The sequence below is a fragment of the Bidens hawaiensis genome, unplaced genomic scaffold (assembly GCF_021521415.1).
Source record: "Bidens hawaiensis isolate Kalapana, Puna unplaced genomic scaffold, B.hawaiensis_p1.1 tig00004664_1, whole genome shotgun sequence".
Taxonomy (NCBI): domain Eukaryota; kingdom Viridiplantae; phylum Streptophyta; class Magnoliopsida; order Asterales; family Asteraceae; genus Bidens; species Bidens hawaiensis.
The window spans coordinates 1,047,420-1,058,361 of NW_027491285.1; positions in this window are offsets into that span (position 1 = coordinate 1,047,420).

The following is a 10,942-nucleotide window of genomic DNA, read 5'->3' on the forward strand; positions in this document are numbered from 1 at the left end:
AATTTAATAGTGCTTAAAAAATGATCAACCGGTAACGGTTGATCATTTGTTAAGCACTATTAAATTAAAATCAGGGTAAACAAACCTTATCTTTTTTTTTTTGGATTATTCGCCAGCTTGGAGAATCGAAAATAAAGCAGAGATAAAATCTTTTTGAATTTTGAAAATTTTCAAACAACAAACAAAATAAAGCAGTACTAACTAACCTAATAAAGCAGTACATATTTTTGTGAGTCGAGCAGGGAATCATATTTATCAAAATTTCTGTCCATCACAGTTTCATTTTTAGTGTTTTATTATGACTGAAGTTAAGTCGATTACTTGTATTGTTGTCCATTTAAATCTTTGAACAAATTTTTCTGAACATTCGCTGATATATTTAATTTGTTCGATTAAGCACAAATATCAGAAAGAATTAGTTCAAATCTTGATTCAAGCGCAGTTTGATTTTCTCCAAATAACCCCAACTTGACTTAAACCTTAAAACCAATATGTTAGTAAAATGATTATCTTTAAGCAGTCATAGTCCGTAATCCCACTACAAGATATACCTCCGTTATCAAGAAATACCCTAAGGTCCGTTCCCATGGATGAGTATGCACGATTTCATCTGTCGGGTTGCAGACATTGTGTCCCTTGTGGTCTGTTTCTTAATGGTAATAAGACGCGAGCCAGGGGACAATGTATGATTCACAGCGTGGTTTGATCAAGTCTGTAATTTATTTTGTACATGAAGTACTTTTTGCGATCAAGTTTAGAAACTTAAGCAGTTACACTGCGAGTTTGCTTTTAAAACCATTTTTTAACATTCATCGAAATGAATACCAGATATAAAACCGCATAAAGACCCAATGGTGTCAGGAACCTTAAAGCATCCCATCAATACAGGATTTGAGTCCATAAGACCATACATCATTGAAGCGTTAACCACCAACTAGACTCTTTTTTCTTAAAATTGTTTTCAAATTGATTAAAAGGCTTGAGTATGACCAGGTTATTACATTTCTGCCATCTTTGTCAAGACCTTTTATTGAACTAAATATTCAGCAAATTTAGGTTTATATCACTTACTAGTCCGTACATGTTTGTCAAAAAAACCTACCAATACATCGATACAGTTAAGCATTAAGTCTTTTATTGCTTACTTTTTACTAAATTTAGGATCAAATGACCAATGTACTATCATTTTCCCTTTTTGCTTCAAGACTCATTTTGAGTAGCATTTTTCAATGTTTTTGGAATTTTCAATTTTTAAATGTTTTTGGAGTTTTTAATTTTCTATACAAAAAAAAAACACAATATTTTTGGATTTTTCATTTTCTCTATACAAACAGAAAACACAATATTTTTGGATTTTTAATTTTCTCCCGCCTAAAAACAACAAAAATGAAACAAAAAAATAAGAAAAATGAAAATAAAATGATTTATCCAAGCTTTTGAATCTCAGTTAAAGTTTTCAAACCGTTTATACCCAGTAAATATTGAAAACATGTTTTATGAAATGCTTTGGTATAAAGGTCAGCATTTTGAAAATCCGTATGTATCTTTTTAATATTAATTAGTTTCTTTTTGAAACAATCACGAATAAAACGATATTGGATTTCAATAAGTTTTGTTTTTGATTGATGAACCGGATTTTTGGTGATAGATATAGCGGCCGAATTTTTAATAAAAATAGTAGTAAGAAAATTCAAACCGTAATCCCGCAGATGCTGCTGGATCCAGAGAACCTGTGAACAGCAACTCGAGGCCGCCACATACTCCGCTTCAGATGTTGAAGTTGAGACCGTTGTCTGCTTCTTACACTGCCAGAAAACAAGCCGGTTTCTCAAGAATTAACAACCCGCTTTTGTAGACTTGAAGTTGATCTTGTATCCTCTATATTCCGAATAAGTATAAGCGGTGAGATCAAACTTATCGTCCTTGGGGTACCTCCACCCGATGTTGGGATTTCCCATCAGATAATGTAAGATGTGCTTAACTGTCGCCAAATGAGTCACTTGGGGACTTGATTGGTACCTGGCACACAAACAAACAGCAAACATAATATCAGGACGAGAAGCAGTCAAATACATCAAAGATCCGATCTTAGCTCGGTACAAGGTTGGATCAACGGTATCCTCCAATTCAACCGGTGATAAATTATGACCCGCGGGAAGAGGTGTCGACGGGATTTTGCCGTCGGATATCTTGAATCGGCTCAAGACATCCTTCACATATTTGGTCTGATGGATAAAGATCCCGGAAACAAACTAGTGAACTTGCAAACCCAAGAAAAATCTCATCTCCCCCATCGAATTCATCTCGAACTTAATCTTCATTGTCTTCTTGAAATCCTTGCACAGGCTGTCGTTTGTCGAACCGAAAATAATGTCATCCACGTAAATTTGGATGAGGAGCAGATCATCACCAACATTCTTGTAAAACAAGGTACAGTCCACAACACCCCTCTTGAATCCGCTAGCTATCAAATGGTCAGCCAACGTGCAGTACCAGGCTCTCAGGGCCTGGTGTAAACCATAAAGAACCTTGTTTAATCGGTAAACACTCTCTAGATAGTCTGGATCCTCGAAGCTGGGTGGCTGTTTCACATACACCTCTTAATGAATTTGACCATTTAAGAATGCCGATTTCACATCCATTTGATACACTTTAAAATTCTTATAGGCTGCATAGGCAAGAAATATACGTATAGCCTCCAGTCGTGCCATAGGAGCATATACTTCAGTGTAATCTAAGCCTTCTTGTTGATTGTAACCAAGAATGACGAATCATGCTTTGTTTCTCACGATTACCCCTCGGTCATCCTTTTTGCACTTAAAAACCCATTTCGTCGGTATAGCTTTCTTGACGAGATTGGGTTTATCGAGTAAATCCCATACACCCAGTCGTATAAACTGTTGCAGCTCCTCCTGTATCTCTTCAATCCAAGATGGTTCCTTAAGTGCCATTGTGACACTTGTTGGTTCGATCTAGGATAAAAAGCAGGTGTATCATGCAATATTGAGAATCCCCTTTGAGTGAAAATCCGCATAAGAACAAACAACTGGATCATCTGTAGGAGATACATTACGAGTTACCACATCATCACATACATTAGCTAATTGGTTTCTCGAGCAAACCCCATCATTCACATTCCCAATTATCTGTTCCTGTGGATGGTTCTCGTGAATCCTTAAGAAAGGATTTGCAGGTACAGATACGTTATCACCGAGATTGGTGATATTTTCTTCTGCTGTGTGTAAGGAGAAATTTGCTGACGAATCTTCATTTAGAATTGGCTCATGTTGTTCTAGAGCTTCATCTAGTGGTATTGAAGATGAATCAACATAATCAGCATCATCAGAAGACTCAGAAACATCGTTCGATGTCTCTGATACATTAAGAGAGTCATTTACATCAATAGAAGAAGAACTAGGTATTGGAAGATATCGTTCTTCCAAATTGTAGGTTCCCGGACGGATCTTACACGGGATATCGCTATCTACGCAGGTGCGGAATCCCTGCGTGGGTAGATACGAGCGTAGAATACTAATAACAAACACACGCGATATAAACGAACACGTTATAGAATATAACCCGAAACACGTCTATTACAGACTCTCGACACGTTCACTGAACTACTGGATTACACGTGAACAACCAAAACGCTAACTGACCAACAACTTCACGTAAACCCGTAGGTTACTTAAATACACGACAACTTCGCCTCAGGCGAAGTTGTCTGTAACTTCGCTCGTTGAACAAGTTCGCCTAGGCGAACTTGTCAACAACTTCGCTTGTTCAACAAGTTCGCCTAAGCGAACTTGTTGATAACATCGCTTACATACATAAACATAAACTTAAACATAATTACATTACAGACTCGATTACAAACGCTAGACTATGAACTACTGACATTTATGTACCAACAGACTCCCCCTTGGCAGTAGCTTCATATCTTGATCTTCAAAGCTTGAGTCTTGTAATCTTTCGTCTTCTCTCTTCACCTCTTCAAGCATGCACTCCCTGTCTAACACATACAGAAACCAACTTCTGGTACTTCTTAGCTTCCTCTTTCCAAGCAGGAATGTAGAAAATCTTCTTAGCGTGTAGTACCTACAAGTCAGCTTGAGACAGATTGACCAAGTGCATAGGATCATACACTCTCATGATCTCTTGCTCATCTTCATCCTCCAAGACCGCTTCAGCAGTTTCACAATCCACGTACCACCACTTCAAGTCTTTCAAGACGTTCTTGGGCATCACCTTCATCGGCACTTCTTTTAAATGACGGACTGGTTTATACTTCATAACCATCCATGGTTTGCCGTCTGCTCGCATCCCTCTATCTTTGTCTTCTACTAACTTCCCTTTCTGAGGCTTCAGAAGTTCAAACTTTTTATCTTTAATGGCCTCCTTCCACACAATTTTCCCAATTACTCTTGCCATGTTATCATCGCTTCTTTTTATCAGCCCCAGTCTTGCTAAGTCTTTCACCTCACACTCCGGTAAGGTATTCAGGGATCTCAACATCTTCTTGAAGTACTGAATGCCGTCGTACCGTTTGATCACAAATAACTTCAACTCTTCATCGTACAACCAGCATATGATTCCCTTCTTTGATTCTGCATATCCCTTTATATTATATGACTTTCTGAACATCGTCGGTACTGCTGGCTTCTTCGTCTTTACAAACCACTGAGCGCAGCCTTCCTTCCATTTTGGCTGATCTTCCCACTCAGTGTTGTCAACTTCAGCATCTTCACATATAGTCGACTGTTCAACCACAGGGATCTCATGCTCTACATTTTCTTCTACAATCTCCCCTTCTTCTATCACATTCTCAACCACAATTTCTGCACCAATCTTTTCAATCTCATCGATTGGCAGAACATCATCTTCGTTCATCAACTCATCATCCTCTAACATATCGTCTATCTCTTTCAGTGCATCAATCATATCATCAACATCTTCAACATCATCATCACCAACCACAACCACATCATCACCAGCTGCAGACTCCCCCTCAGCTGTGGAAGCCCCAAGAGCTATAGTAGTTCTTGGCAACTCACCACCTGCACCTTCCGGTGCATTGGGATCATCGTCTCGGTCTTCTCTTCTTTTGGTCCTCAGCTCATCTCCTCTACAGCTCATCTCCCCCTGAGATGCCAAGAACGCTTTCAAGGCATCTATGATTTTCCCGTGCTCAGCCAGGAGGGATGCCTGCAGTTGATTTGCTTCCACAAGGCTTTGTATAGTCTTGGACTGCTCAGCTACAATCCGCTCTAGTGAAGCAATACGTTCCGAGTCTGAACTGGGCGTGTCCGCAGGTGGTACCGTACCCGATAACCCTGCAGTAGTCGTGACCGTAGACTCGACAAATCGTGATACTACCACCGATGGAGTATGCGTTTGAGGTGGTAGAGACACAATTGCTGGAGTTGACGTCTGGACGGCCGTGATCGGTGGAATGTCAGCCGAAGATGTAGCCACTACGGGAACAACCGTAGCGCTTGTACTCGATACCTGCACAGAGGTAGGAACAAAAGACGTACCAGATAGGGCAGGTGGAGCAAAACGTACCAACCGTGAAGTCTCTCCAGCTCCTACACCCATACCTGTCGTTTCTCTTCGTGAACGTTTTCTTACCAACTGCACAGCTTCTTCTTCATCATCTTCCTCGTCGTCGTCATCAACAATTCGCTTTTGTTTACCAACCGTTCTCTCATGCGTAACCATCATCCTTCTAGCCTCCTCCATCACATCATCAAAATCAGCCTGTGGACCCGAGACTTGAATATTCTCTTGTGGATCAACTCGGTCCATATCAAACATTCCATGGCCTCCCAACATGTCATCAAGATCAATATCTGCAGCTGACACAGCAGCAGATACAGCAGGCGCAGCTGATACAGCCTGGGGTGCTGCCGCCTGTTGTGGTCTTGGATCTCTGAACTCGTCCCCTGCCGCAGGCACATACTCCGGGTTGATAAGGTACCCAAAGAGCGGAGTATGCCTGGGACGCAGCTCATGCTTGCTTCGTGCGCTGGACGTGCGACACTGTGCAAAGATACGTTTTGTCACACTTTCCACGTATCGAATAGGGCGTCGTTGAGGCAGCGTCGGAGCCACATGATTAAAAATCATCTGTAGAAATCGTGGATACATTGTAAACCGCTCACGCGCCACAGCCCTTCGTTGCCGATCGATCTCGTAAAAGATCATCTGGCTGAAAGAATATCTTTTATTATATGTCAATGCAGTTATAGCAGACTGCATTGTCGCACCCATTCCATCAGTGCCTGCCTTCCGTCCTGACATACATACGATCATGACGTGCATAAGGAAGCGCCACTGATCTAAAAGAAATCCCTTCCTCCGTTGAGTATCCCCTAAGAGACCAGAATACCCCATCCTGAGGAACGCCCCATCACGGAATGGCGCAACAAACTCCGTTGGATCATCCCTCGTCTCTTCACCAAACTGCAACGCCACCCGTATTTGTTCAGAAGAAAACTGAACAGCTTGACCATTTACGGTGGCTCGCATAACCGGGGGCTCAACCCGGCAATCGTACTCTACCGTTTCCCAAAAGTCTTTAATATTCGGTAGGGAAATAGGCAGGGTAGTGGTTATTGCATGATATATCCTTGAGCGCAGGAGAAAAGTAATTATCTCCCGATAGTCTTCCACGCCCTTTGCATCTGGGTCAAGTGTAATGAACTGGTTATGAGCTGGGAAGAACTGTCTGTGATCATCACCGTCATCACCTGCACCTCCTGCACCTCCAACAGCAGCCATATCTGCACTAAACGAACCAAGTTAGATAAACGTTTAATTTGTACACAAGTTAGCTTGATTACCAGTAGCGAAGTTGTGATCAAACCTGTATAGGCGAAGTTAAAGGTGAGGCGAAGTTGTGAACAACTTCGCTTCATCTTTAAGTTCGTCTAATTAATCTTAATTATAATGATCAGGGCGAAGTTAGTGACAACTTCGCCTCTTCACAACATCGCCTCAGGCGAAGATAAGGGTTAGGCGAAATTAAGCCTCAGGCGAAGTTGCGGATAACTTCTCCTCAGGCGAAATTAATCGTCAGGCGAAGTTGCGGATAACTTCGCCGAAACCCTAACTTCGCCTGAACTGAATCGGCGACTGTTAAGATTCTAACAGCCGGAATCCGATGTTTCGACAAAGTTTGACGATCCAGGAGACTCTAACACATGATATTACGGATGGTTAGATGAAAAGATCGTCCATGAACACGTAACACAAGTTTGTAAAACTCGGTTTTGAAAGGTCACCGGACCGAGGTCACGAAACCGTTCAAAACTACCTATGAAAAGCACCACTGTCTTAGGATATACGGTTAATTGATAACACACACCTTGAATCTAAGAATGAAACTGAGAAAAAGGATCGAAACGGATACGAAACAAGTTCGCCGGAAAAGTTATAAGTTCGCCGGAAATTTCTAATAAGTTCGCCTGAATATCTGATGAACAGTTTGAACCTTAAAATCCTTTATATAGAGGTTATGTTATACAGCCGAAGTTACGGATAACTTCGCCTAGGCGAAGTTATTTACAACTTCGCCTATTCAACAACATCGCCTAAAATTTCAAAATTAACCCTTAAGATTTTAACAGTTGTCCTTTAAGAAATAAATAGCATGATCAATTCTAAGTAACCAGATAAACAATCATAAAACTATCTAAGTACAAAAACTTAAAAATTTAAAGTATAAGGGATCAAATTTCAGTCTCGGTAGGGACTACTATGTTTTAGAAAAGATCCGAACAGGAATCATACTAACTACGTGACTGTCACATAGATCCGTGTTTAGCCGTATTTTGACATATAGAGACAGGTTGTAAGCAGGTATAACTTAAAATGGTTTTCATTGTTTCTGTGATACGAGTTAGGTTCAATTAATCCTTAAAATTTAAGTGGGCAACAACTCAGAAATATTGATGTCTCCTATCTATCCTCAAAGCGTATTTGGCTTTCCCCAAGTCACCCCGAATTGACTTCGACCCATAGTGTCTGATTAACTTGTATGTACTCTTCTTCTGGTTCCCGTTCTTCTTCTTACTCTAAGATAGAGAAGTCTTGATTTTATGATCACTAATATGTTACAATAACTTCAAATATTTTTTTTTTTTTTTTAACAACATAGACTTCAAAGTAGAAATTAACTGCAAGTCCCGAATCTGGATCACTGCAGTGTCTTGAAACGCTTTCTTCACGGGAATCAGAACACACATGGGCTCGTGTATGACTGGGTAATCGCTTTTCTGCCTATCATTCGAAAAGATATATACGAAGACACGCAAAACTCTTAAGGAGTTTCCACGTAAAATCATGTAAAATTAGTTTGTATCACATCTACTTTTACGCACCATAAAAAGTTACCATGACATACAATGATTGTCCTAAAGCCTTTTTAAGCCTAATAACTTCACTAGTTAAGCACACACAATCAGTATATATATCATTTTCCAAGGTTAGATTAATTTTCCGTTTAACATAGCTAACGAACTTCTTACGAAGTAACAGACTTGAAAAGTAATTTCATTTCCCTCTAAAAAACTTTTGACTTCGATCGCCCCGATCACGTCAAAGCCTTCAGGTAAACGGCAATCCTGAAGATCCAATGGATCAACTGGACCGACCACATACAAGTATGTGTCCTTCTAACTAAGTATGACCGACTAATTTTCAGCGACAGAAAGAAAACACATCATAACCGCCCCGGTCACTTTCAGTCGTCTGGTTAATGGCGACCCTCGTTCTCTACAAGTAGAAACGAGGACCAAAACATATCCGAGGATATGTCCATCAAACTGAGGTAACCGACTAATTTTAAGCAATAGTGACGTTTTTTTTTTTTTTTTTTTTTTTTTTTTTTTTTTTTTTTTTTAATAAACACAATAAAAACATGGTTACTCGGGATTGATCATCCCGTTCAGCTCAATTAGGTTTTGAAATCTGGATTTATCAAACGCTTTTGTAAATAAATCAGCGAAATTTTCTAGCGTATCGACCTTTTCGACCTTAATCAGTTTCTTCTCAGCACAATCCCGTATGAAATGATGACGAATGTCAATATGTTTAGTTTTACTATGTTTCACGGGATTGTTAATTACTGAGATGGCAGCTGTGTTATTAATTAAAATAGGAGTGAGTAAGAAATTCAGACCATAGTCGCGCAATTGTTGCTGAATCCACAAAACCTGAGAGCAGCAGTTGGATGCTGCCATATATTCAGCTTCGCACGTTGAGATTGCGACTGATGTCTGTTTCTTGCACTGCCAGGAAACTAATCTTCCACCGAGAAACTGACATCCTCCTGTAGTCGACTTCCGACTCTGATTGCACCCTCCATAATCAGAATCCGTATACGCAACCAGTTCCACGTCTCCTCCCTTCGGGTACCACAACCCTAGCTTCGGCTTGCCTTTGAGATACCGCAAAATCCTCTTCACACCCTTCATGTGAGATTCCTTTGGGTTTGCCTGAAAACGAGCACAAAGACAAACAGAAAACATTATATCAGGCCTAGAAGCAGTCAAATACATCAAAGAACCTATTATAGCCCGATACAGAGTTGGGTCCACATCTGCGTCACCGTCTACTTCAGCTCCCAACTTGTGGTTGACGCAAATTGGAGTGTCAAATGGAGAAGAGTCCTCCATCTTGAAGCGCTTGAGGACATCATGAACATATTTTGTTTGATGAATGAACATCCCATCCTTCTTTTGATCAACCTGCAAACCTAAAAAGAACGTTAGTTCACCCATGGCACTCATCTCAAATCTTTTCTTCATGACGGCCTCGAATTCCTGACACATGGAGACTCTTGATGCAGCAAATATGATGTCATCCACGTAGACTTGAACTAGCAGGAAGTCACTTCCATCTCTCTTCACAAACAGTGTGCTGTCAATCAAACCCCTTTCAAAACCATTCTCTAGCAAGTAGTCCGATAACGTTGAATACCAGGCACGAGGTGCCTGATGTAATCCATATAGCGCCTTGCTCAACTTGTATACATGATCAGGAAAGTCTGGGTCAGGAAAACCCGGAGGTTGCTCAACATACACAACCTCATCAACTTTCCCATTGAGGAACGCACTCTTCACGTCCAACTGAAACACTTTCATCTTCTTGAAAGCAGCAAACGCCAAAAACAATCTTATCGCTTCCAACCTGGCCACCGGAGCGAACACTTCATTATAATCTATCCCCTCTTGCTGATTGAAACCTTTAACGACCAGTCTCGCCTTGTTTCTTATAATAATCCCCTTTTCATCTCTCTTGCACTTAAACACCCATTTTGTGCCTATCGCATGCACATTCCTTGGTTTTTCAACCAAAGTCCATACTTCCATCTTCTTAAATTGAGCCAACTCTTCTTGCATTGCCTCGACCCACGAGCTGTCCTTAAGAGCCATTTGGTAATTTTTCGGTTCAACCTGGCTAATAAAGCATGAGTACAAACATTCGTTCATTATACCCGTTTCCTTAATGCTTGTATAAACACAGGTGTGCTCATTCAAGCTACTTCTGGTTTGTACACTGGAAGTATACGGAGTATACGGAGCGCTGAATTGGTGTTCAATCCCTCTTGACAGACAGAAGATCTCCATTTCAAAATTTTTAAACTCGGAACCATTGTCACTTCTGATGAACTTCACTCGTTTATCCATAATGTTCTCAACTTTGGTAATTAGATTCTTCACCATTTGAGCCGTTTCGTCCTTTGATTTCAGGAAGTATACCCACGAGTATCGTGAGTAGTCATCAGTGATCACCAAGCAATAAGTTTTACCACCTAGACTTCTTACATTCATAGGACCGAAGAGATCCATGTGAAGCAGCTCTAGTGTACTGGCAATTGAGTTTACTTTCTTGGTGAGATGGGACTTCTTGTGCTGCTTTCCCTTTTTGCACGCTA